General features: G+C 42.3%; 1 pseudogene; it reads left to right on the top strand.

The window, feature by feature from the left end:
- The first annotated feature begins 1,131 nt into the window (after positions 1 to 1,131).
- Positions 1,132 to 3,076, top strand: LOC127491696 (E3 ubiquitin-protein ligase RBX1 pseudogene; annotated as a pseudogene).
- The last annotated feature ends 23,291 nt before the right edge of the window (positions 3,077 to 26,367 follow it).

The following is a 26,367-nucleotide window of genomic DNA, read 5'->3' as shown; positions in this document are numbered from 1 at the left end:
TGGGATTAGAACCCGGTGTGCCGGCGCCGCAAGGTGGAGGATTAGCCTATTGAGCCACGGCGCCGGCTCTTGAGTGGATTTTTTTAAAAAGATTTATTTATTTTATTTGAAAGTCAGAGTTACAGAGAGAGAGAAAGAAAGAGAGAGAGAGAGAGAGATCTTTCATCCACTCGTTCACTCACAAAATGGCCATAACAGCTGGAGCTGGACCTATCTAAAGCCAGGTCCTTTCTATGGGTCTCCCTTGTGGGTGCAGGGACCCAAGCACTTGGGCCATCCTCTGCTGATTTTCCAGGCACATTAGCAGGGAGCTGAACCAGAAGTGGAGCAGCTGGGACTCTAACTGGTGCCCAAATGGGATGCCAGTGTCACAGGTGGCAGCTTAACCTGCTTTTTCACAACACTCGTCCCTTATTATCTTTCCTTAAGAATCAAAATAGAGGGATGGATGTTGTGGCACAGAGGGCTACACTACCACTTGGAATGCCCATATCCCATATTGGAATTCCTAGGACCAAATCCTGCCTCAGCTTCTGATCCAGTTTCCTGCTATTGTGCACCCTGGCAAGCAGCAGATGATGGCTCTAGTACTTGCATTCCTCCCAACCACATGAGAGATCTATATGGAGCTCCTGGCTCCTGGCTTCAGCCTGACCCAGCCCTGCCTACTGCGGGCATTTGGAGAGTGAACCAGCAGATAGAAGATTTCTGTCTGTCTGTTTTGCTGTGTCACTCTGTCTTTCAAATAAATAAAACAACTTCTAAAACACAAATCAAAGTAGAACATTTTCTTTGATCTTTCCAAATTTTGAGGGCCATATACATTCACAATTGTGCAGAGAAATGATTCAATCAAATATATGAGTAGTGAAGAGACATGGTTTAAACTAAAAATTTTAGAATTAAAATAAAGTTAAACTCAACAGAAACTTTATTTTATAAACATAGGGTTTTTTGTTTAAGGCATCTCAAATACATCTGCATGATCACTTCAAAACACTTTCATTTCATTACACCTATGGACAGTAGCTAATTAGTTGAAGCATAGTTTCCATTTTTTTTATTTTTTAAAAAGCATAATTTGAAATAATTTTTAAGAGGCAGACACACACAGAGAGAGAAAGAGAGAGAGGGAGGGAGAGAAGGGAAGAGAGAGAGAGAGAAACTCCCTTCTACTGGTTCCCACACCTGGCCTGCAATGGCCAAGACTGGGAGCCAGGAACACAATCCAGGTCTCCTACATAGGTGACAAGAATTCAGTCACTTCAGCCATCACTGCTTTTTTCTAGGTTCTGCATTAGCAGGTGGCTGGAGTCTGGAGCTGGAGATGGGAATCAAATCCAAGTACTCCTGTGTGGGACCTGGGGACTTTAACTGCTGATTGAACCACTAGATTAAATGCCTGTCCCAAGCCTAGAGCTTTGTTGATTTATTTTCTATAATGAAATAAAATGCCATTGCTTAAACTTTCAAGATTTTGATAATTTTTGTTTTTTAAAATAGTTTATTTATTTATTTGAGAGGTGGAGATACAGACAGAGAGAGGGAGAGACAGAGAGAAAGGTCTTCCACCAATTGGTTCACTCCCCAAATGGCCACAATAGCTGAAACTGGGCTGATCCAGAGCCAGGAGCCAGGAGCTTCTTCTGTGTCTCCCACTCGAGTGCAGGGGCCCAAGGACTTGGGCCATCCTCCACTGCTTTTCCAAGCCACAAGCAGAGGGCTGGCTACGCAGAGGAGTGGCCAAGACACAAACCAGCACCCTATGGGGTGCCAGCGCTGCAGGCAGAGGCCTAGCCTACTGAAACACAGTGCTGGCCCCAGATTTTGATACTTTAAATCCAAGCAATAAAGGACACAGCTAAAACATCCAAATAGTTTAGACAAACTTATAATGAAAAAAATGGTGGCAGCAATGGATGTGAATGCCCTGAGCAGTGGCACAAGCAAGAAGCACTTTGAAGTGAAAAAGTAGAATGCAGGAGCCCTCTGGGCCTGGGGTGTTGTTGTTGAGAACTGTGCCATCTGCAGGAACCACATTATGGATCTTTGCAATGAACATCAAGCTAACCAGGCGTCTGCTACTTTGGAAGAGGGCACCATTGCCTGGGGCCTCTGCAGTCACGCTTTGCACCTCTGCTGCATCTCTCGATGGCTCAAAACATGACAGGTGTGTCCCTTGGACAGCAGAGTGTGGGAGTTCCAAAAGTATGGGCACTAGAAAAAGAGAATTCTTCTATCAGGCTTAATTGTTTTGTTGTTCATTTCCTGACTTGCCCTCCAGTTAGTCAATTATAAATTGGATATAACTGTGTCTTTTCTGCTTTGTCTTTTCAGTTTGTTGTTCCTGTGGCCATATTGTATTGTGTCAAATAAAGTCTAGTTGAATTCTAAAAAGCTAAAAAGAAAAACTTATAATGAGAAAGAACAGACATCAGTCTTCCTTATGTCTGGCCATCACTCAGAAACAATGATTGTTAAACATTTACATTTTAAATCCTTTTGGTGGTTACCAATGCATCTAAATTATGTACTATGTCGCTACTTTCTGATCCATCAACTTTGACTTTTTTGCCATTCTAGCTGAAGATTTAGCTCCCCCATTGTCTCAATATGCATTTTTGTGCTATCATTTTAAGTTTGTATTATAATTATAGAGAGTATATGAAGAACTACTTCTTTATTCCACTGACTTTTAGAAGTAGCTCTTGATTATCCCTATTCTATGATGATATTACCCTTCTTCCACCTCTCTTTCCTCCCATATGTCCATACCTCTGTGAGCTCTTCTTCAGCCTTTATATTGTCAACATTGATAAGTTAATATTGCACTGTAACCATAAGCCTCCTGTGCTCTATAAGTTGATTCTATGTATTGAGCTCTACAAAACTGTATTTACACTTTCATGAAGGAACTTTTCCCCATGCTTTTGGTTTGGTGCAGAGTCATGCCATATGGTGCAATTACACACCCCTCTAGGGCTTCACTGTCATGACCATAACCTCTTAAAGGGAAATGTTCTGGACACTAGGGCCAAATGTCTTCTCTTTTTATATATTTTATTGATTATTTAAAACCACATACTAATTTAGTTGCTAAACATTTGAATTATGATGTTAATGGATATTTTTCCTACTTTCTGATTGTTTTTTCTTTGAATTATGATTTTAATGGATGTTTTGTTTTTTCCTATTTTCTGATTGTTTTCTATTGTTATTATTGCTACTGAATGAAGAAAATGCACCTACTCACTGTATACTGAATAGCTTACTCATTTTTGTGGGCTGGAGTATATTCAAGGCCAACCTGTTCCCCATTTCCTCTTCCCTAACTTGGGTGTCTTGCAGGTCACTGATTTTGCTTGGTAATTTGGATTGATTCCTTTTTTCCAGAACAACTGCTCAATTGTCGCCTTGGATCTTGTTTTCAGTGGATTCCTGGATAATGATATGGTTTGTTGTAGTCTATATCACACCTGCCCCGTGTCTACCCTCAAGTAAATTTTTCAGAAATAGATGATGTACAATAAACTCTACAAAGTTAGAAAAGTGATTATTCCCCATTGACATAGTTATTGCACAACACTGTCATTTCAAAACCATTTTTTCTCAGAAATTTGCTGCTGAGAAGGCTAATGTAGTCTAGTCTTACATACTACGAGTGACTTCCTGTTCCCGTCTAGAAGATTTAAGATATTCTTTTATACTTGGTGCTTTGAAGTTTCACAATGACACATCTGGATGATGTAGATTTGATTTGATTTATTTATTTATTTTGAAAGAGTTACAGAGAAAAAAAAGAAGAGAGAGAGAGAATCTTCCATTTTCTGGTTCACTCCCTAGATGGTCATGATGGCCAGGGCTGGGCCACGCCAAAATCAGGAGCCAGGAGCTTCATAGGGACTCCCATGTGTGGCAGGGGCCCAAATGCTTAGGCCATCTTCTACTAATTTTTTCAGGCCATTAGCAGCAGATCTGAAATGGAGCAGCTGGGACTCAAACCAGTGCCCATATGGGATGCCGGTGTTGCTGGTAGCAGTTTAACCCACTACAGCAGGACACCAGCCCCTAAGTATGGATGTCTAAAAATGACTTTACTAAGAAATATTTAAGGGCATGTGAAATGACATAAAGGATAATACAATGGAAATAAAACATAGGAAGTGTCTTCATTTTTTGGTGGTCTTCATTTTGGTGGTCTTTTATTAGAATTTTTTATTGGTTGAATGATTTGATCATCTGTGTTTCTTATTCTTTCCTCCTAGTTTCTTTAGGGTTTTGTTGCTATTAATATTGCCAATAACAATTTCTTTTATTTCATCTTCAACTGTTTCATAGATTTAAAATTTTTTATTATAGTCTTTTGTATCAAGAACTCTTTTTTTAAAAAAATATTTATTTGAAAATCAGAGTTGCATAGAGAGAGGAAGAGACAGAGAGAGAGATCTTCCATCCACTAGTTCACTCCCCAGATGGTCGCAAGGACCACGGCTGGGCCAGGCCAAAGCCGGAACCAGAAACTTCTTCTGGGTCTCCCATGTTGGTGAAGGGTCCCAGACACTTGGATCATCTTACACTGCTTTTTCCAAGCCATCAGCAGGGAGCTGGATTGGAAGTGGAGCATCCAGGACTCAAACTGGTGCCTGGATGGCACGTTGCCAGCATTGCAGGCAGCTGCTTTACTTGTGCACCACAGCACCAGTCCCATTTCTTGCTTTTTGAGAATTCCCCTTGGACAAGTATTTTTCTGAGTGCTATGTCTTAAATACAATCCCTGATGATGTTAATAGAGATTTTTAAAAGGTCTCTTGAATTACTGGAATTATTTATGTTTTCTTCAAGGTCAACTCTCCCATCTACTAGACTAGACAGGAGATCTGAGCATTTATGTGGAACCTGTTGGCTGGTGAAGGGTGATCTTGCAGGTGGTTGACTTTCTGGGAGACTTATCAAATGACAAAATGTGACGCACCTGAGATTAAAATGTGCACCAGCTGTGAATCCATTTTATTTCTTTATGGGAGAAGCATCTGATTTTTCCCTGGAGGATACATGCTGGATATCTCATCTAACTTATGTGGCCATAGGAGATGTCGGTGAGGAGTTAGCTACTTCACACATAACTGTCAGCCTATCCCTGTATTTTTAGCTTCTTTTTGCCCTCTCTCGAATTTGTCTATCATACCTAAACTTAGGCATCTCCTACAATACTCTAGATTTCAATCTCAACTATTTTTTATTATTTTATTTTATTTTTAGGATTTATTCATTTTATTTGAAAGGCAAAGTTATGGATAGCTAGAAGGAGAGAGAGAGAGAGAGAGAGAGAGAGAGAGAGAGAGAGATCTTCCATCTGCTGGTTCACTCCACAAATGACTGGAATGGCCAGAACTGAGTCTATCCAAAGCCAGGAGCCAGGAGCTTCTTCCTGGTCTCACATGCAAGTACAGGGGTCCAAGCACTTGGGCCATCTTCTACTGCTTTCCCAGGCCATCACAGAGAGCTGAATCAGAAGAGGAGCAGCAAGGACTTGAACAGGCACACATATAGGATGCTGGTGCTGTAGGCCAGGGCTTTAGCCTGCTATGCCACAGCACCAGCCCTGAAAATCAACTTCTGTCTGCTGATGTTTTCCAGAAATTTTTTCAACTCTTTTGCCTGAGTATCTTAGATTTTTCCCACATTTTATTTCCATATTTAATTTTAATGGGCTTCATGGAAGAAAAAATGGTGAACACTGTATGCTCAGTATGTGGATAGTATCTTTTTTTTAAAGATTTTATCTATATATTTGAGAGGTAGAGTTACAGACAGTGAGAGAGAGAGACAGAGAGAAAGATCTTCCATTCGCTGGTTCACTCCCCAAATAGCTGCAATGGCTGGAGCTGGGCCATTCGATCCAAAGCCAGGAGCCTGGAGCTTCTTCTGGGTCTCCCATGCAGGTGCAGAGGCCCGAGCACTTGGGCCATCCTCTACTGCTTTCCCAGGCCATAGCAGAGAGGTGGATCAGAAGTGGAGCAGCCAGGACTAGAACAGGTTACCCATATGGGATGCTGGCGCTGCAGGCAGAGGATTAACCTGCACTACAGCGCTGGCCCAAGTGGATAGCATCTTAAATCAAAGAAGAAAAAGTAAGGATTGTCCACACTCCTCTTAAGTTTAAAAATGACACAGTTTCATAGTAGAAAGTCTATGAAACACTTCTCTCAAATGACTGCATACAGGTAAAATTCTGCATCTTTTAAATATAAAATAACATAGATCCTGAATTAGATTGGATCTAGGAACCCGAAGAGGAAAAAAAAAAAAAAAACAGTTCCCATTTTTGAATGCCTCTTTGTGCCTGATACCTTACAGATATTTTACAGGTGAAGAGACAGGCTCTTTGAGTTAAGCCATTTACACAAAGTCACACTTTAACTGGTAAATAAATTTCAAACCTAGAATCCTCTGATTGCAAAAACCTGCACGTTGCCAGTGAAGCAAAGGTGGCACAAATTATGGTGCCAACAGAAGCAAGATCTGAGCATAAAATAAAGACCTAAGTGTTTACTTGGTCATAGCCAATGGGCACAACACTGGTGATTTGGAGTTTATCTGTGAGTAGAAGGGACTGTTGACAGTTGTCTCTCCCCAACACTGATCCACATGTCTCATTGTCTTCTATTTTAGTGCCCCTATTGAGAGGCTCCAATGAATTCTGTCTTTAACAAGCAGTTATAATCATATTGGCATTTTAGTTTCAGAGAAATGAAATCATTAATTAAAATGATCATTATTGAGCAGTCACACTACATGTCAGTTCTACTACGGGAATGGCAATAAGTGGACAATTCATTAATCAATTATTGCCATAAATCCAAACCATACTAATAATATTAGTTAATGGTATTTTTCAAAAGACAGAGTGGCTTTCCTTATACTAATCTCATGGTTCCTTTCCTCAGTTTTAAGTTCTAAAATACTGATTTTTTGAGAGCTTAACATTCCTTGAAAAACTTACTTTCTGATAATAAATCTTATATATAAATGGGAAAAAAATCTGAGAACTGTAGCTCTCCAGCTGGAAGCGATTCAGAACAAGTGCTGTAATCTAGATGTATACTCTGGAGGAAGATATGGTCATCAGAATAAGGGATAATATTGGAGTTCCTAAAAGTTATAGCTGGCTTCTAATGTACAACTTGACTGACATATGTGGTAGAGTCAAAGCACATGTAGGCTGAAGCAAAGGGATGCCTTTGATTTCATTATTTTAATTACTGATGTAATTAATTTCTGGAAGTAAAATCACCATCTCTTTTTTTTTTTTTTGACAGGCAGAGTGGACAGTGAGAGAGAGAGACAGAGAGAGAAAGGTCTTCCTTTGCCGTTGGTTCACCCTCCAATGGCCGCCGCTGCAGCCGGCGCACCGCGCTGATCCGATGGCAGGAGCCAGGAGCCAGGTGCTTTTCCTGGTCTCCCATGGGGTGCAGGGCCCAAGCACCTGGGCCATCCTCCACTGCACTCCCTGGCCACAGCAGAGGGCTGGCCTGGAAGAGGGGCAACCGGGACAGAATCCGGCGCCCTGACCGGGACTAGAACCCGGTGTGCCAGCGCCGCAAGGTGGAGGATTAGCCTAGTGAGCCGTGGCACCGGCCACCATCTCTTGAAACCTTGATATAGGCACAGCAGGAAGGAAATGCCAGGCAGGACCTTACTAAGAGCTCAGAACACCAGTCTGACAGCTCTATATAGGCTTACAGAAACACCTACCTGGGGAAAATGCATCAACTAATATAATTTTCCTCAATAAATATTCTCCCATTAGGCCAACAAACCTTTAAGAAAGTTTTGCTTTCTTCATTCCATAGATGGGAATTGATAGTTTTTTCCATGATAGTCAAAGAAAGAAAGAAAGACTTCTGGGAATTAGAATAGTTTTTGTGACAGTTAATAAGGAAAGACTTGAATGAGGAATCAGATGAATTCTAACAAAATTCAATCCAATTTTTTAAAAAATATTTTGTTTGAAAGACAGAGTGACAGAGAGAAAAAGACAGAGAGAGGGAGATCTCCCATCTGCTGGTTTGTTCCCCAAATGCCTGCAAGAGCAAGACCTGGTCCAGCCAAAAGCCATGAGCCAGGAAATCTATTTAGGTCTCTCCTGTAGGTGGCAGGAATCCAAGTACTAGGGTCATCATCTTCTGCCTCCCAGTTGTATTAGCGGGGAGCTGAATAGGAAGTAGACTTGAGCCATTGCTCCAACGTGGATGTGTGTGTCTCAAGAGGAAGCTTAACTCACTGCCACAATGCCCGTCTCAACCCAATTTATTTTTAAAGATTTAAAGACAGAGTTACGGAGAGAGGTGGAGGGGGGGAGAGAGAGAAAGAGAGAGAAGTCTTCCATCTGTGGCTCACTCCTCAAACATGAGCAGTGGCCAGAGCTGAGCTGATCTGAAGCCAGGAACCAGGAGCATGGGTGCAGGGGCCCAAGGACTTGGGCCATCCTCCTCTGCAGGCCTATTAGCAGGGAGCTGGATCAGAAGTGGGGCAGCCAGGACTAGAACTGGAGCCATATGGGATGCTGGTACTGCAGGTCAGGACTTTAATCTGCTGTGCCACAGCACTGGCCCTTCAATCTATTTTTTTAAGATTTTTTTATTTATTTGAAAGAGTTACAGAGAGAGGTTGAGCCAGATAGAGTGAGAGAGGTCTTTCATCTGCTGGTTCACTCCCCAGATGACTGCAACAGCCAGAGCTGAGCCGATCTGAAGCCAGGAGCCAGGAGCTTCTTCTGGGTCTGCCACGTGGGTACAGGGGCCCAAGGACTTGGGCCATCTTCTACTGTTTTCCCAGGCCATAGCAGAGAGTTGGATTGGAAGTGGAGCAGCCGGGTCTTGAACCGGCAGCCATTTGGGATGCTGGCACTGCAGGTGGGGCTTTAACCCGCTGTGCCATAGCACCGGCCTGCAGTCTAATTTTCTTTTAAAAGATGAAAGCCAAGCATAAGTTTGAAAAAATTTCTGCCCTGTATTCAAATATAAAATCCACACTTACCTTTCACTCTTTTCTGAATACCTCTAAAAACACAATATATACTGGAAATTTAACCAAGGTCAGTAAAAGAATCTCTAAGCCTTGGGAAGTTTGGATCACATCTGACAAGTTGATATTGGCCAATGAAGCTTTTTGTATGAGAGAGGAGCATCGGTGATGTAAGATACCACGATGTTATAAAATGCTATATCAGAATCTTGTCCCTTAGAGTTAATCTGAGTTGAGCTTCAGAAAAAAAGAAAGACTGATTTAGTAGAAACTATCAGTTATCTCTGTGCTGAACTTAGGGCTCAGAACACTCCAAAAAATCCAACATGGAAATATAAACCAAGTAATGCAATCTCAGAAGAGTATTCATACCCAAAGGGGAATAGAGAATTGAGACCATTAATAAACCCTTGTGGGCATTCGGGGAGTGAGTCAGCAGATAGGAGATCTCTCTGCATCTACCAATTTCTTGGTCTCTCTGCCTTCTAAATAAATAATATAATAAATTTTTAAAAAGATTGCATAGGATAATATTCCTGTTTCCACTTTTATTTTCTTTGATAGTTATTTAACCTCTTTACCATGATATATTACACTTGATCTTCTATGCTGGATTAACATAATCCTTCTGCACTGAATATTTATGTGACTTTTTAAAAAAAATACCACTATTATTTCCAATTCTTTTTTTAGATTTATTTATTTACTTGAAAGGCAGAGTTACAGAGAGGCAGAGGCAGAGGCAGAGACAGAAGAGAGAGAGAGAGGACTTCCATCTGCTGCTTTGCTTCCCAAGTGGTCTCAATGGCTGGAGCTTGACCAATCTGAAGCCGGAAGCCAGGAGCTTCATCCAGGTCTCCCACATGGGTACAGGGACCCAAGGACTTGGATTGTCTTCTACTGCTTCTCCAGGCCACAGTAGAGAGCTGGATCAAAAGTGGAGTAGCTGGGACTCGAACCGGCCCCCACATGGGACGCCAGCTCTGCAGGTGGCAGCTTTACCTGCTACACCACAGAGCCGGCCCCAGTATAACTTTTCAAGAGGTCTTCTGCACAAGAATGTCAGCTTACACTGACAGGTATTAGTTAATGAAGGCAGAAATTTCACACTGCCAATGAACATGTTTAAGAATTGGAGCTCAGGGGCCCGGCATTGAGGCATAGCAGGTAAAGCCGTCGTCTGCACCCTCTCTGGGTGATGGTTCCTGTCCTGGCTGCTTCACTTCCTATCCAGCTCCCTGCTAATGGCCTGGGAAATGCAGCAGAAGATGGACCAAGTGCTTGGGCCCTAGCCACTCACGTGGGAGACCCAAAATAAGCTCTTGGCCCCTAACTACTGTCTTCAGCCTGGCCCAGCCCAGCTTGTTGCAGTCATCCGGGGAGTGAACAAACAGATGCAAGATTCTCTTTTTGTCCTCCATCTCTCTCTCTAACTCTACCTTTCAAGTAAATAAACAAATCTTTATTATTTATAAACGAATCTATTACATGTAAAACATCATTCATATAATAGTGTATAAATAAAGTCGATATTTAGATGAAGGATATTCAAAGAGTTCATGGGAAAGTTTGCATTTTCTTTTAGGAAATTTTTGTTTACTTGAAAGGAAGAGAGAAAGAGAGAGAGATGACTCCCAAACACTAAGCCAAATGCTCACCCCAGGAATATCATCTTATCACATTATATTTATAATAAATTTTAATGTTTATCAGAACATCTCCTGTATTTGCACCCAAGTGCATGTGCACACACCTTCCATTCAAATTATTGGCTTTTCTCAGATATTGATCCTCCATCTAACCATACTCATTTTATCTGGTTTGAAACATTGCTATTATGATTAGGTTTGCATTGCTACTGCATCCATTTAGAAATGATTGACAATTTTTAATATGAAGATTTCCCACAGCTCTTCTGGTCCCAGATGCTTCAGGAGCTGCCGAATCCAAAAATCACACTATTCACAATCAGTCCTGAAAATTGCACAGGAATGTTATTAAGAAGCCATCACAGGGGATCGGCGCTGTGGCGCAGCAGGTTAAAGCCCTGGCCTGAAGTGCTGACATCCCATATGGGCACCAGTTCTAGTCCTGGCTGCTTCTCTTCTGATCTAGCTCTCTGCTATGGCCTGGGATAGCAGTAGAAGATGGTCCAAGTCCTTGGGACCCTGCATCCACGTGAGAGACCCAGAAGAAGCTCCTGGCTTGTGGCTTTGGATCAGCGCAGCTCTGGCCATTGGGGCCATCTGGGGAGTGAACCAGCGGATGGAAGACTTCTCTCTCTGTCTCTACCTCTCTCTGTAACTCTTTCAAATAAATGAAATAAATCTTTTAAAAAAATGAAAGCCATCACGAAAAATGGGTGGATCATGAGTTTTGCCAAGAAGCACAACTACAAGGGCCTGAAGAAGATGCAGGTCAACCACACCAAGGCTGTGAGTGCACCTGCCAAGTCTATCAGACAACCTTGTCAATCCCAAGGAAGTTAAGCCTGAGCGTCAAAAAGGTGTTGGTCACAAGCTGGGCTGACTCGTCTGCACTGCCCACTGCAAGCTCAGGAAGAGTACTCACACCCACCTTGCCGAGAGTCTCTGTCCTGACCAAAAGGCCTAGGGCAAGGCTCAAATCAAGGACCGACAGCCGGCGCCATGGCTCAGTAGGCTAATCCTCCGCCTGTGGCGCCGGCACATCGGGTTCTAGTCCCGGTCGGGGCGCCAGATTCTGTCCTGGTTGCCCCTCTTCCAGGCCAGCTCTCTTCTATGGCCCAGGAGTGCAGTGGAGGATGACCCAAGTGCTTGGGCCCTGCACCCCATGGGCGACCAGGAGAAGCACCTGGCTCCTGCCTTCGGATCAGCGTGATGCGCTGGCCACGGCGCGCCTGCCGCGGTGGCCATTGGAGGGTGAGCCAATGGCAAAAGGAAGACCTTTCTCTCTGCCTCTCTCTCTCACTGTCCACTCTGCCTGTAAAAAAAAAAAATCAAATCAAGGACCGTGCCCAGGCCTAGGCCCAGGCCCAGGCCCAGGCTGCACCAGCTCTAGCTCCAGTTCTGGCTCAGGCTCCCAAAGGTGCCCAAGACCCAGGAGGTGCCCAGATCCCCATGAAGGCGCCATAGTAAGGGCCTCTGTCTGCCGAGTCTGAGGACTTTAGGACTGGTGTGTCCCCTGGGCTGCTGTCTTTATGGGCCTGGTGTCCTCCTCTGTTGTTTGTACAATTAAACTCAAAACAGGGTCTCTTAAAAAAGCAAACAACAAAGCCACAAACTGACTTTAAGGGCCAGGAATAAATGGTTTTCTGTTATCATAGGTTCTGTTTTATACCCCTCAAAAAAGAAAGTTAGAGTTTTATAAATACAGATCTCATCCCTGTCTTGGGTTGTAGTTTGCTGGTTTTTGGTTTCACTAATAATAATGGAATTATATTTTTCCATATTTACTTTTAACTTGTTATTGCTGTTATGAAATAAAGATCCTGTGGGTTTTTTGTAAATGTATCTTTACCTAATAACATTAACAATTTCTCTTATTATTTTCAAAAAGCTTACTAGCCTCTTGACTTTTCTGAATATACAATAAAATTAAGAAGAAAACAAGATAATCTTATTTTTTCTTTTTTGACATTTATAATGATTATTTATTGTCTCATCATTTCAGTTAAAACTAGAAATTATAATTGTGGACACACTTCTTGATCCTAATTTTAATGGAAATCAATTCAATTGCTATTGCTTAATATGTTTGTCATATGATTTTTGTAAGCAATGTTTATCATAATTTTTAAAGATGTATTTATTTGAAAAGCAGAATTACAGAGAGAGAGAGAGAGAGAGAGAGAGAGAGAGAGATCTACCATCCATTGGTTCACTCCCCAGATGGCTGCAACAGCCAAAGCTGTGCCAATCTGAAGCCAGGAACCAGGGGCTTCTTCCAGCTCTCCAACGTGTGTGCAAGGGCCCAAGGACTTGGGCATCTTCTACTGCTTTTCCAGGCCATAGCAGAGAGCTAGATCAGAAGTGGAACATCCGGGACTCAAACTGAAGCCCATGTGGGATGCTGGCACTACAGGCAGCAGCTTTACCCACTAAGCCACAGTGCTGGCCCCAGTCTTTATCATATTAAAGTATTCCCTTATATGCTACCAGGAGTACTTGTTGAAATGGGTGGATATTGGCCGGCGTCGTGGCTCAATAGGCTAATCCTCCGCCTTGCGGCACCGGCACACCAAGTTCTAGTCCCAGTCGGGGTGCCGGATTCTGTCCCGGTTGCCCCTCTTCCAGGCCAGCTCTCTGCTATGGCCTGGGAGTGCAGTGGAGGATGGCCCAAGTGCTTGGGCCCTGCACCCGCATGGGAGACCAGGAGAAGCACCTGGCTCCTGCCATCGGATCAGCGCAGTGCGCAGGCCGCAGCGCGCAGGCTGCGGCGGCCATTGGAGGGTGAACCAACGGCAAAAGGAAGACCTTTCGATCTGTCTCTCTCTCACTGTCCACTCTGCCTGTCAAAAAATAAATAAATAAATAAAAATAAATAAAAATAAAAATAAAGAAATGGGTGGATATTGATACAATAGCAGTCTTGTCTTTTAGTATGTTCTTTAATGAACCAACTTGATAGATACCTTAATGCTGGATATTCTAGAATAAAGAACCTAAACTTTTTGAAATAATATTTATTGTAATTAATTGTAAAAAATATAGCTTTTAAAATATTTAAGATTAGTCCCATTGCATTTGTTCTCAGATGTCAAAGAGTCAATAGAAAAACATTTATAAGGTCTCGTAACATTTTAGGAACTAAGTCTTCTAAAAGTTAACACTTAGAACTAAGGTTTCTTTTTCTTTTTTTTTCTTTTTTTTTCTTTTTTTTTCTTTTTTTTTTTTTTTTTTTTTTTTTTTTTGACAGGCAGAGTGGACAGTGAGAGAGACAGAGAGAAAGGTCTTCCTTTTTCCATTGGTTCACCCTCAATGGCTGCTGCGGCTGGCACACTGCGGCCAGCGCACCGCGCGGATCTGAAGTCAGGAGCCAGGTGCTTCTCCTGGTCCCCCATGCTGGCGCAGGGCCCAAGGACTTGGGCCATCCTGCACTGCACTCCCGGGCCACAGCAGAGAGCTGGACAGGAAGAGGAGCAACCGGGACAGAATCCGGCGCCCTGACCAGGACTAGAACCCGGTGTGCCGGTGCCGTAGGCAGAGGATTAGTCTATTGAGCTGCGGTGCCGGCCAGAACTAAGGTTTCTAACCAGCACTGTGACACAGCTGGTTAAGCTGATGCTTGCAAATCTGGCATCCCATGTTGGAGTGCTGGTTGGAGTTCCAGCTGCTCTGCTTCTGATGCAGCTCCCTGTTAATGCAGCTGGGAGGATAGTGGAAGAGGTCCCAAGTACTTGGGCCCCTGCCACCCTGTGAAAGACCAGGGTGGAGTTCCTGGACCCTTGCTTTGGTCTGGTCCAGACTCAACTATTACACCATTTGGTAAGTGAACCAGTGGATGGAAGATCACTTTTTCTGCCTCTCCTTCTTTCTCTGTCACTTTGCCTTTCAAATAAAAAGATTTTTTTGAAGAAACTAAGTTGGGACCGACCTTGTAGCACAGTGGGTTAAACCACCACCTACAAAAACAACATAATAGGCACTGGTTCATGTTCTGGCTGTTCCATTTCTGATCCAGCTCCCTGTTCATGTGCCTGGGAGACAGCAGAAGGTGACCCAAGTGGCAGACCAGGATGAAGCTCCTGGCTACTGGCTTCAGCCTGACCCAGTTCCTGCCTTTGTAGCTATGTTGGGGGAATGAACCAACAGATGGAAGATTCTCTCTTTCTCTCTCTCTATCCCCCTTCTGTCTCCCCTTCTCTCTTTCTGTACCTCTGCCTTTCAAATCAATAAATAAATCTTCTATAAGAAAAAGACACTAAGTTTTCTACAATGTCATCTTATAGATCATACACAGTAGAGACTTGAAGGGAAGCATAATTATGCAATCAATTATTTGTATAGATTTTGGTTTTCTCTTCTATTTGTGTTCAAATCTAATAGAAAACATTTAATATTATGGTTCCTACTTGAGAAATGCCTCAATTACATTTAGGTCAATTCCATGAAGCTTATTAATGTATTCCAAAATCTACATAAAAGCTTATTGATTCAAAAAAGATCAAGTGTATCTAGGAGGAGAAATTTCCCTTTTTAATGGAAGTATTTTGTCACTGTAACAGCGTGATATCTATAAACAATGTCATTTTCTGTGAGGTTTTATTCATTTTATTTTCTTATTTATTTGAAAGAGTTACAGAGAGGGGGGAGAAAGAGAGAGACACAGAAAGAGAGAGAGAGCTTCCATCCGCTGGTTCACTCCCCAAGTGGCTGCAAAAACCAGGGCTGAGCCATCCTGAAGCCAGGAGCTAGGAGCTTCAATGGGGTCTCTCACATGGATAGCAGGTGTGAAAGTACTTGGACCATCTTCTGCTGCTTTCCCAGGCCATTAGCAGGGAGCTGGATCAGAGTGGAGCAGACTGGATACGAACCAGTGCCCATATGGGATGCTAATGTCACAGGCAGTGGCTTAACGTGCTGCGCCATAACTGCTGACCTTTGCTGTCAGGTTATTTATTTATTTATTATTTTTAATTTTATTTGAAAGGTTGGGGCGGCAGAGACAAAGACAAAGCCACAGAGAGAGAAATCTTCCATCTGTTTATTCACTACCCAAATGTCCACAACAGTCAGGACTAGGCCAGACAGAAGCCAGGAGTCTAGTACTTCAGCCAGGTCTTCCACATGGTTGGCAAGGACCCAACTACTGGAGCCATCATCTACTGCCTCCCAGGTTGCATGTTAGCAGAAAGCTGTAACAGAGTGGAGATGAGACTAAAACCAGGAACTCTAGAGGATTTGGATGTGCCAGTTAGCAACTTATACACTGCATCAAATGCATGCCCTGTGCTGTCCGTTTTGAATGGCCATATTTTATCATAGCTTTCAAACTACTTTGTTAATTAGCCAGTAGTTAATAAGGTTAAGGAAATTTGTGGTTTTACATCACACTGATCTGTGTTCGGGTATCATTGATCATATATCAAAGGAAAGTGAATGTGACCTTGCATGTAATAATACAGCATCAATTATATAATTAATGATCCTACTCTATTTTTACTTGGCTGTCTCTATTTCTAGTCATGGATCAACCCTGAAGCAACAGAAATATTTTCAATATCAGACTTATTTTTTAGTGCAAACAGAAAAAAACTATGTCCAGGAAAATGTTCAAAATATAGCACACAGACTGAGATATTATTAGCATCAAACATAAAACTATGATGAAGACGCCCCTTGGCTTGCCTCCCACTGCTTCTAATGCACAAGCTCAGAATCAGAGCTTCTGTATTAAGTAAACTCAGAGGAGCCTGGCAACTGAGTATGGCCAGAGAACATTTAAATAGCGATAAAGCAGTTAAAAAGACACATTTTTTTAAAAGACAAGTTTTATAACAATTAGGAGGCATCTGACTTTTCACCTCTTGAAGCAGACTTGGCAAGAATGAGTTCAGGCAGAGCCGATGGAGGGGACTGTCTTGGAGGTGAGGTTTTAGGGCACTGGAGAGAGTTGGTTGCTTTATGAATCCTGCTGCAGCATCGGACACATTCCCAGAGTTGGGTTCCACCATTTCAGCCTGCCATGACTTGGGTGTGTTTTGTCCTCCAAGGGCTCATCTGTTGGAAGCTTGGTTTTAAATGTGACAATGTGAAGTGGTGGTGGGACCTTTGAGAGGTGAGTCCCAGCTTATCGCTGGAGCTGAGCATGAGAACACAGCTGGGTTAGATGTCAAGCTCTGAGGACTTTCATAAAGATAAGACCATAAGCATTCACAAAGGAAACAATCTGTGTTCACTAAAAAAACCGCTGCAAGATTTGAGCATCTTGTTCAATGAAAACTCATCTCCAACCCCCAGTCTTCAAAAAGAAATAACCTCAAAAGTGAACATAGAGGAGCTGGTGCTGTGACGTAGTAGGCAAAGCCACTGTATGCAGTGCTGGCATCCCTTATGGATGCCGGTTCAAGTCCTGGCTGTTCCTCTTCCAATTCAGCTCCCTGCTAATGGCTTGGGAAGGCAGCAGAGGATGGCTCAAATCCATGGGCCTCTGCACCCATCTGAGAGACCTGGGTGAAGCTCCTGGCTCCTGGATTCAGATTGGCCCAGCTCCAGTCATTGTGGCCATTTGGGGAGTGAACTAGTGGATGGAAAACCTCTCTCTCTCTCTCTCTCTCTCTCTCTCTCTCTCTCTAACTCTGCCTTTCAAATAAATAAAATTTTTGTGAACATAGAACCATCAAGAATGCAAATTTTGTTCAAGAACTACAGAGCAAAACTCAAAAAAGCAAAAGGCAGTAATTTTCAGCAAAAAAAACAGGAGGCTCAACATCAGCAGTTTCTTGAGGTGTAGTCAAGATCGGTTCATCTTAGAAAAATGAGCACATTACCCGGACCCCCTAATAGCACCTACCTTAGAGACCTTCTTTACACAAATTATATTGCACTGTTATTCTAACTCTTCATATGTTGAAATTGTAAGGTCCTTGCAGATTGTTCTGTGGACCACAGAATAGTCCCTTTGGGTTAACTGCCAAAATTGCACCATATATTGCCCTTGTCTATTCTGGAATCCTAAGTTTGTTCTCCCAGCTTCAATTCTGCATCTTTGGGCTCTTTATTTTATAAGGAGAGGGAAACTAGACACAGAAGGTCACAAATACTGTAATTATTTTAATGATCCCCATATGAGGAAATATTTTCAACAATAAAGAAGTAGTGATATGCTCAGTGATGTGGATGGATTTTAAAAATATTGTGTTAAGTAACAGAAAAAAGACACAAAAGACTACTGTTATGGCTCAGGGGATGACATTTCCAAAACATGACATGACATTTTTAAAAAAATTTGTCTTTTTAATATGGCACTTCAAGTGATGGGGAGGGGGAAAGATCCATTTGCTGGTTCAACCTCCTGTCCCCTAAATGGCTGCAACATCCAGCGCTGGGTCAAGCTGAAGCCAGGAGTCCAGAACTCCACCTGGGTTTCCCATGTGGGTGGCATGGACTCAAGTACTTGGACATCATCCATTGTCTTCCCAGGTGCATTGGCAGGGAGCTGGATCAGACTTCACCTGGCACTTCAGTGTGGGATGCTGGATTGCATGCTGCAGCCTAGCTCACTGTGCCACAGTACCACTCCTGCATTTTTTTGTCATCCTAAGCAATTTTATCTAAAAGAAATTGAGAGGTCTTAGAACTTGCCTTACAATCAACGGCCCTCTCAGGGCTGGCCCTGTGGCTTATCGGGTAAAGCCACCACCTGCACTGCCGGCATCCCATGTGTGTGCCAGTTTGAGTCCCAGCTCCACTTCTGATCCAGCTCTCTGCTATGGCCTCGGAAAGCAGTGTGGACGATGGCTCAGATCCTTGGGATCCTTGCCTGGTGGGAGACCTGGAAGAAGTTCCTGGCTCCTGGCATCATATCGGCTCATCTCCACCTGTTGTGGCAATTTGGGGAGTAAACCAGTGGATGGAAGACCTCTCTCTCAGCCTCAGCCTCTCTAACTCTTCCTTTCAAATAAATAGATAAATCTTTAAAAGACACACACACACACACACACACACAAATATATATGAATCAATGGCCCTCTGACCTTCCCTCATTTCTCCCTCTCCCAAGGCAAGGAGGGGCCTCTAGTCCTGACCCATCAAAGAAGAAATAATTATATCTGGTCCATTTCCTGAATTAATTAAGCTCATATTACAGAAAGACTGAAGTCTGTTGCCACACCTGGATGGACTATTGTCACACACCATTATCCTTTTTTATTTTTTTATTAGGGGCCGGCATCGTGACACAACACATGCAATACTGGCGCCGGTTCAACTCCCGGCTGCTCCACTTCTGATCCAGCTCCCTGCTAATTTGCCTGGGAAATCAGCAGAAGATGGTCCACACACTTGGGCCCCTGCACCCATGTGGAAGACCCAGATGAAGTTCTTGATTCCTGGCTTCAAATTGGCTCATTTCTATCCAGTGCAGCCAGTTGGGGAGCGAACCAACAGATGGAAGATCTCTCTCTGTAGTTCTGACTTTCAAATAAAATAAATCTTTAAAAAATACTTATTTATTTATTTGAAAGTCAGAGTTATGGAGGGAGAGGGGAAGACAGAGAGAGAGAAAGAGAACAAGCTTCCAACTGCTGGTCACCCCCCAAATGGCTGCAACAGCCAGGGCTGGACAAGCCCGAAGCTGGAAACCAGGCACTTCACCCAGGTCTCCCATGTGGGTGCAGGGGCCCAAGCACTTGAGCCATCTTTTGTTGTTTTTCTAGGCACATTAGCAGGATCAGAAGTTGAGCAGCCGGGACTTGAACCAGCACTCCTATGGGATGCTGGTCTTGCAGGCAGTAGCTTAACCTGATGTACCACAAGGCCAGCCATTGTCCTTTATTTTGATTCTGAAGAGAATAGTTCATAATCCATGGTCTGTGCTGCAAGCCAAACAGACTTTTTCCCTGGGCATTAGAACCTGCCTCACTGTATATTCTTCAAACCCTTCAGTTCCACTGAGTTCCCCTACAAATCATTTACTGCTCCCCTGAAAATCTCTCTTCTTTCTCTGGTCTATAGAAAAACAGTAATACAAGGGCCAGTGCTGTGGTACAGTGAGTTAAGTTACCACCTGGACTCCAGTGTCCCATTTTGGAGTGTTGGTTCAAGCCATAGCTGTTCCTCTTCTGATCCAATTCCTTATCAATGTGCCTAGGAAAGCAGCAGAAGAGGCCCAAGTACTTGGACCTCAGCCACTCACATGGGAGACCAGGATGAAGTTCCTAGCTTCTGATTTCAGTCTGGCCCAGCCCTGCCATTGTGGCCATTTGAGGAATGAGTTAGTGGATCGAAGATCTAGACAATCTCTCTCTTCCTCCCTCTTTGTCTCTCTTTGTCTCTCTGCTTGTGTGTGTGTGTGTGTGTGTGTGTGTGTGTCTCCCTCTCTCTCTTGTAATTCAGCCTCTCAAATAAGTAAAATAAATTTTTGGAAAAGAAAGGAAAAAATATAGATTTCTGAATTATAGTGATCCTTTTCTCCTTTTGCACAATAATAATTTGTATGCCTTTTCTCAAATAAAAAAAAAAGTGAGCCCTAGAAGAAGGTCATCAGGTCACTGGAGTTGTGCTCTTGGAAGAGACTGCATAGTTCTCAAAGGACCCCAGTCTCCCCTTGGTTTTTGGTCTCACCATGGGATCTCTGCTTCTTGCACACATGGGTACCATGGTGTTGCCATCAGCAATGAGGCCCTCACCATAGCTGAACAGATGCGGCCACCATGCCCTCACCAGAACAGTGAACTAAACAAACCTCTTTTCTTTATGAAGTACCAGCCTTGAGTATTTAGTTACACAAAAATGGACTAGCAGAGCTTCATTTATGTTGCATAATTCCTCAGCTTTTAAGATTACAGTACTACTTTGAGAAGCCATGGGAGTAATGGTAAAAAGCACATAAACGTGGACCTTTGATGTTTCACACCATTTTGCAGAAAGCAAATTAGTCTATCCACTCACACAAATCCTAAAAGCAATCTTTATGCTTCACCCACAGATTTCAGGAAAAACATTAAAGGTCATTTTGGAAAAATATGTGAATTTGTTTAAACATTTGCAAAAATATATAAAAATTTCCATAAAAACAAATAACAATCTGCTATAAACTGTATCCCTTTATTTATTGTTTTTTTACAGATTTTTTTAAAAAAAAAGTATTTTTATTTAGTTGAAAGGCAGAGGGAGAGAGAGACAGAGAGAGAGAGAAAAACAAAGAGACAGAGAAGGAGCTCCCATCCACTGGCTCACATCCCACATGCTTGCAACAGCTGAGATTAAGCCAGGCCAAAACCAGGAGCCCAGAACTCAACCCAGGTCTGCCATGTGGATGGCAGGGACCCAAGTACTTGAACCACTACTGCTGTCTCCCAGGGTGTGTTCCCAGAGCATACCCCAAGCACTCTGATGTGGGCTGCAGATATCGCAAGTGGTATTTTAACGCCACTGTGAACGCCCACTCCTCAAAAGCGTATTTAACAGCTGAGTGCTATTGCTCAGCCTGAATGAGAAGATGAAATTGGAATGCTATTCAATGAAATGCTAATGTCATTTTTGACAGGCAGTGGATTTTATCTTTTGATTTGATTGACAAGTGATGAAGAGCTCTCATTCACATCGTTCATAAACATAGTAACGGAATCTGAGCTCCCTCGGTACACATTGTGAGACAAGGGCAGGCCTGAGTCAAGCAACAGCAGATTTCTCCAAGACTCTTTCGGGTTAATCCCTGTAGCATCAATTTCTTTGTGAGGTCATTTTTGGCGGAGTCTTCATGCTTGATGTCAGCAAGTTGAGGGTCATGAACACACATTTAATTTCAAGGTTACTGGAGCAGAAATAACCATCAAAAGAATTCTGCAGTGTTCCAGGTGTCCATGGATTTTTTCCCTGCTGAGAAGCTGAAAAAAAATTTACTCTTTGCTTCAGCCTAGGGAAACATTTTTTCCCCCTAGCATTGACAACTTAATACAATTGCCTCCTCCTATCTCCTTTTCCAGAGCAGAAATTTGGACAGAGGAGCTCATAATGGATCCGCAGACATCCTAATAGCATGTAGGCCTTGAGTGGAAAGAATTACCTCATTGATTTGATCAAAAGTATCCACCAAATAAGTCAAACCATGAATAAACTTACCCATGTCCAACTGTCCAAAGTAAATGTTCTTTACTCTCAGCATTTCTGTCCCTCCCCTCCATTTTTTTTTTTGTTGTTGTTTTGTTTTGCCCGAGGTTCATTCAAATGTTCAAAGTTTGTCTTCTACAAGGCCAGGGCATTTTTTTTTTTAATATTTTTTTTTTAACTTTTATTTAATGAATATACGTTTCCAAAGTACGAATAATGGATTACTATGGCTTCCCCCCATACCGTCCCTCCCACCCACAACCCTCCCCTTTCCCACTCCCTCTCCCCTTCCATTCACATCAAGATTCATTTTCGATTATCTTAATATACAGAAGATCAGCTTAGTATACATTAAGTAAGGATTTCAACAGTTTGCTCCCACACAGAAACATAAAGTGAAAAATAATAGATGATTTTTTTTAATGATGATGAAATCAGATCAGACCTATTGTCATGTTTAATCCCAGTGAGAGTCAAGTTGGGAGTTGATAGTTTCTATTCTTTTTTTTTTTTTTTTTTTTTTTTTTTTTTTTTTACAGAGGATCAGTTTAGTATGCATTAAGTAAAGATTTCAACAGTTTGCACCCCCATAGAAACACAAGGTGAAATATATTATTTGAGTACTCGTTATAGCATTAAATCTCAATGCACAGCACATTAAGGACAGAGATCCTACATGAGGAGTAAGTGCACAGTGACTCCTGTTGTTGACTTTACCAATTGACACTCCTGTCTATGGCATCAGTAATCTCCCTATGCTCCAGTCATGAGTTTCCAAGGCTATGGAAGCCCCTTGAGTTCTCCGACTCTTATCTTGTTTAGACAAGGTCATAGTCAAAGTGGAGGTTCTCTCCTCCCTTCAGAGAAAGGTACCTCCTTCTTTGAAGACCTGTTCTTTCCACTGAGATCTCACTCACAGAGATCTTTTGCCAGAGTGTCTTGGCTTTCCATGCCTGAAATACTCTCATGGGCTTTTCAGCCAGATCTGAATGCCTTTAGGGCTGATTCTGAGGCCAGAGTGCTATTTAGGGCATCTGCCATTCTATGAGTCTGCTGAGTATCTCACTTCCCATGTTGGATCACTCTCCCCTTTATTTATTCTATCGGTTAGTGTTAGCAGGTACTAGACTTGCTTATGTGCTCCCTTTGACTCTTAGTCCTTTCATTATGATCAATTGTGAACTGAAATTGATCACTTGGACTAGTGAGATGGCATTGGTACATGCCACGTTGATGGGATTAAATTGGAGTCCCCTGGTATGTTTCTAACTCTACCATTTGGGGCAAGTCAGCTTGAGCATGTCCCAAATTATATATCTCTTCCCTCTCTTATTCCTACTCTTATGTTTAACAGGGATCACATTTCAGTTAAATTTCAACACTTAATAACTGTGTATTAATTACAGAATTAAATCAGTCATATTAAGTAGAACAGACAAAAAAACTACTAAGAGGGATAATGTATTAAGTTGTTCATTAACAGTCAGGGCTATGCTGATCAAGTCACCGTTTCCCATAGTGTCCCTTTCACTTCAACAAGTTTCCTTTTTGGTGTTCAGTCAGTTGTCACCGATCAGGGAGAACATATGGTATTTGTCCCTTTGGGACTGGCTTATTTCACTCAGCATGATGTGTTCCAGATTCCTCCATTTTGTTGCAAATGACTGGATTTCGTTGTTTCTTACTGCAGTATAGTATTCTAAAGAGTACATATCCCATAATTTCTTTATCCAGTCTACCGTTGATGGGCATTTAGGTTGGTTCCAGGTCTTAGCTATTGTGAATTGAGCTGCAATAAACATTAGGCTGCAGACCGCTTTTTTGTTTGCCAATTTAAATTCCTTTGGGTAAATTCCAAGGAGTGGGATGGCTGGGTCGAACGGTAGGGTTATCTTCAGGTTTCTGAGGAATCTCCAGACTGATTTCCATAGTGGCTTGACCAGTTTGCATTCCCACCAACAGTGGGTTAGTGTCCCTTTTTCCCCACATCCTCTCCAGCATCTGTTGTTGGTAGATTTCTGAATGTGAGCCATTCTAACCGGGGTGAGGTGGAACCTCATTGTGGTTTTGATTTGCATTTCTCTGATTGCTAATGACCTTGAACATTTTTTCATGTGCCTGTTGGCCATTTGGATTTCCTCTTTTGAAAAATGTCTATTGAGGTCCTTGGCCCATCTCTTAATTGGGTTGTTGGTTTTGTTTTTGTGGAGTTTCTTGATCTCTTTGTAGATTCTGGTTATTAACCCTTTATCTGTTGCATAGTTTGCAAATATTTTTTCCCATTCTGTCAGTTGTCTCTTCACTCTCCTGACTGTTTCTTTTGCAGTACAGAAACTTCTCAATTTGATGCAATCCCAATAGTTAATTTTGGCTTTGACTGCCTGTGCCTCCCGGGTCTTTTCCAGAAACTCTTTGCCTGTGCCAATATCTTGAAGGGTTTCTCCAATGTTCTCTAGTAACTTGATGGTGTCAGGTCGTAGATTTAGGTCTTTAATCCATGTTGAGTGGATTTTTGTGTAAGGTGTAAGGTAGGGGTCTTGCTTCATGCTTCTGCACGTGGAAATCCAGTTTTGCCAGCACCATTTATTGAATAGACTGTCCTTGCTCAAGGAATTAGTTTTAGATCCTTGATCAAATATAAGTTGGCTGTAGATGTTTGGGTTGATTTCTGGTATTTCAATTCTGTTCCATTGGTCTATCCTTCTGTTTCTGTACCAGTACCATGCTGTTTTGATTACAACTGCCCTGTAGTATGTCCTGAAATCTGGTATTGTGATGCCTCCGGCTTTGTTTTTGTTGTACAAGATTGCTTTAGCTATTCGAGGTCTCTTGTGCCTCCATATAAATTTCAGCACCATTTTTTCCAGATCTGAGAAGAAGGTCTTCGGTATCTTGATTGGTATTGCATTGAATCTATAAATTGCTTTTGGGAGAATGGACATTTTGATGATATTGATTCTTCCAATCCATGAGCATGGAAGATTTTTCCATTTCTTGGTATCCTCTTCTATTTCTTTCTTTAAGGTTTTGTAATTTTCATCGTAGAGATCTTTAACGTCCTTGGTTAAGTTTATTCCAAGGTATTTGATTGTTTTTGTAGCTATTGTGAATGGGATTGATCTTAGAATTTCTTCCTCAGCCATGGCATTGTCTGTGTATACAAAGGCTGTTGATTTTTGTGCATTGATTTTATACCCTGCTACTTTGCCAAACTCTTCTATGAGTTCCAATAGTCTCTTGGTAGAGTTCTTTGGGTCCCCTAAATAAAGAATCATGTCATCTGCAAAGAGGGATAGTTTGAGTTCTTCCTTCCCAATTTGTATCCCTTTAATTTCTTTTTCTTGCCTAATAGCTCTGGCTAGAACCTCCAGAACTATATTGAATAGCAGTGGTGAGAGTGGACATCCCTGTCTGGTCCCAGATCTCAGTGGAAATGCTTCCAACTTTTCCCCATTCAATAGGATGTTGGCTGTGGGTTTTTCATAGATTGCTTTGATTGTATTGAGGAATGTTCCTTCCAAACCCAGTTTGCTTAGAGTTTTCATCATGAACGGGTGTTGTATTTTATCAAATGCTTTCTCGGCATCTATTGAGAGAATCATATGGTTTTTCTTCTGCAGTCTGTTAATGTGGTGTATCACATTGATTGTCTTGCGCACATTAAACCATCCCTGCATACCAGGGATAAATCCCACTTGGTCTGGGTGGATGATCTTTCTGATGTGTTGTTGCATTCTATTGGCGAGAATTTTATTGAGGATTTTTGCATCTATGTTCATCAGGGATATTGGTCTGTAATTCTCTTTCAGTGCTGCATCTTTTCCAGGCTTAGGAATTAAGGTGATGCTGGCTTCATAGAAAGAATTTGGGAGGATTCCCTCTTCTTCAATTGTTCTGAATAGTTTGAGAAGTTTTTTAATATTTTTAAAGCAGTGATGTGAGGTTCTGTGTTTGAGGAAATCAATATCTTTCCTGGAAATGGACCAGATGTATTGCAGAAAGGTTGGCAACTGTCTTTGCCATGCTGTTTACTTAGTTGGAAAGGCACAAAACACACACATTTCTTCTCCAAAAAGCTTGTATGGATGTGCTAAACATCCTCGGACTCCATCTCTACCACCAATGTTAAGATTTTTCTCCCGGTGGAAGTTTTACTTTGCAAATTCCATTCTGATGTATCCATGGTCTTTGCATGTCCAAAGGGGGATGATAAAATAGATGGGTGATGTTATTGCCCCACAAGAAAGAAAACCCTAAAAGTGATTCCACTGGTACCTACTACTAAAGGTAGTGCTGCCAATTCCTCTAAAATCTTTTTTTAATTTAAAGATTTATTTATTTGTTTGAAAGGCAGAGTTACAGAGAGGCAGAGGCAGAGAGAGAGGGAGAGAGAGAAAGAGAGAGAGAGAGAGAGAGAGGTCTTCCATCTGCTGGTTCTCTCCCCAAATGGTTGGAGCTGGGCTGATCTGAAGACAGGAACCAGGAACTCTGGAGGAATCGGGGTCTCCCCCATGGGTGCAGGGGTCCAAGGACTTGGACCATCCTCTGCTGCTTTCCCAGGTCATAGCAGAGAGCTGGATCAGAAGTG

The sequence above is a fragment of the Oryctolagus cuniculus genome, chromosome 3 (assembly GCF_051225735.1).
Source record: "Oryctolagus cuniculus isolate XC-2025 breed Fujian yellow rabbit chromosome 3, ASM5122573v1, whole genome shotgun sequence".
NCBI lineage: Eukaryota > Metazoa > Chordata > Mammalia > Lagomorpha > Leporidae > Oryctolagus > Oryctolagus cuniculus.
The sequence above is the reverse complement of the archived record's forward strand: the minus strand, read 5'-3'. Positions and strand labels throughout refer to the sequence as shown.